Consider the following 2,059-nt stretch of genomic DNA (forward strand, 5'->3'; position numbering starts at 1 on the left):
TTCCATGTTGGGAGTAAAGATCTCCCCTACCCCAAAATATGCTCTGTCCTGTCCTACCCACCAAAAAAAAAAAAAAATCTGTGACTGCAATGGTAAGTGGTAAGCTAATTGCCAACATAGAGCTCAGTCCTGAAAATCCCAACGTTCTAGTTGGTTCCATATTCAAAATGACCCACATAAGGTACTGGGAAAAAATCCATATAAGGTCACTGTGGGAAATAAAGTCCCACAACTCATGAAATGAGATAAATAGCAAATGAGACCACTGTGACATTTGCAATAAAAGTTTATTTTCTTACACAAGATAAACCGTAATCATGTATACAGCTGGAGGTTCTCTCCTGCCCCACTGAAACACAACCACAGACATGAGAAGACTCATCTCTCTCTGCTCTGTATTTACGCTAAAGATTGGTAAGAGGTTACCATGTTGCCCCTAGGTTTTCTCTCCTTGCTTATCTGAAAAAGTGCAAGCAGACAGCACCGGGCTGCCGCAGCCACCACCACCAGGGAGCCGGCCCCTGGGCGGCCCGAGCGTCTGTGAAGGCCGGAGCTCAGTGGGCAAGAGGTCAAAGTCACTTCCACTCCTCGAGGACCCTGGCCTCGGTCAGCCCGTGGACTAGTGGGGTGGAAACGGGAAGCTGTGCATGCGGTTCACAGCCCTCTTGCAAGAGCCATCCTGAAGGTCTCACCAAGGTCAGTGACACTTCAGAATGTGAGACAAGCCAATTTGGGAGCAAGACTGGATCCAGTTTCCTTCAACATCACCACCAGCTCTTTGATAATGAAAGAATCCCACTAGACGCGACTTATATTGACACATACCGCCTTACATGGGAAGACAGCAACTCCTGGGGAGAGCAGCTCCGTTCCAGAAAATCCCACAGCCTGTGCCAGACACCTGCATCATCAGCATGGCTGTGGGTCAATCCAAGGCCAAGGAAGACCCCATTATGGGGTTCCACCACATGTTCCAGTTAAAGAACGTCAACAATGCCTGGGTTTGCAATAATGACATGTTCAGGCTTGCCCTGCACAACTTCAGCTGGCCTCCTCCCAGCTGGGCGCTCTTCCCACTTCCTCCCCACTCCGCTTCCTGACACTATGCACTTCTGCAGATGCTCCAGATACCACCCACAACGGAGGGTTGCCGTGGGGACAGGCACAGCGCACATTACCCAGGTATCATGCGTGATGACTGCACGCTGGACCAGCTGCATCTGACAGAGGCTGGTACTGTCCCAGCACATGCTTTGGGAAGACTTCAGTAATGCCACAGGCTTTCTTCTTCTTCTTCTTTTTGTAATCTACTGACAAGTTGCTCTAGTAACCCCCCAAGAAAGGGAAAGAGAAAGCAGCCGCCTCACCACCCAGATAATGATTTGTTCAGATGTTTCAATGCCTCATGGTACAATAAAACCATGAAAATTTTCTCTAAAAAAGGAAAAAGAAGAAGAAGAGGAGGAGGAGGAGGAGGGAGGGAGGAAAGAAGGAAGGGAGGGAGGGAGGGAGGAAGGAAGGAAGGAAGGAAGGAAGGAAGGGAGGGAGGGAGGGAGGGAGGGAGGGAGGGAGGGAGGAAGGAAAAAGTGCAAGCACTCCGTTAGGGTTAAAGAGATAACATTAAGGAATGCAGCTGTACCGTTGTATAGTAGATTACTCTGGCCTGTGCTTAATCTAGGGCCTTGTTTAAAAGAGCTTTTCGATTTTAATTAAAATAAAATGGGCCCTGGAAGAAAATGCGTCTCCTCCAGCGAGGATTGTCTTCAGCTTGTTCTCTGTAATTTTACCCATCGCACTGCTGGTTGTTGCTTTTTCCACAGCTCTTAAATGGTGTCTAAATTGACCAGCTCTGTTGCCAAGGAAACGGACAGGACAATGCTAATAGAAGCTACTTAGGACACACTGTGAAAAGCTTAGAAATAAAATCGTCGACATGAAAGGCATGGTGTCAGCAGCCAGGCGACTCCGTGAAAGGCCGCTCTAAGCAGAAGATGGTTGCATGTCTCCCCCTACTCCTTCCCCGCAAAACCTCTCCTAGAAAATGGATTCTGTCCTAGGA

The 2,059-nt window shown here is 48.6% G+C and overlaps 1 pseudogene; it reads left to right on the forward strand.

Moving 5' to 3' along the window:
* The first annotated feature begins 713 nt into the window (after positions 1–713).
* Positions 714–1,383, forward strand: LOC118027286 (annotated as a pseudogene).
* Positions 1,384–2,059: the final 676 nt, after the last annotated feature.

This window comes from Mirounga leonina, unplaced genomic scaffold (assembly GCF_011800145.1).
Source record: "Mirounga leonina isolate KUSES-001 unplaced genomic scaffold, KU_Mleo_1.0 Mir_366, whole genome shotgun sequence".
Taxonomy (NCBI): Eukaryota; Metazoa; Chordata; class Mammalia; order Carnivora; family Phocidae; genus Mirounga; species Mirounga leonina.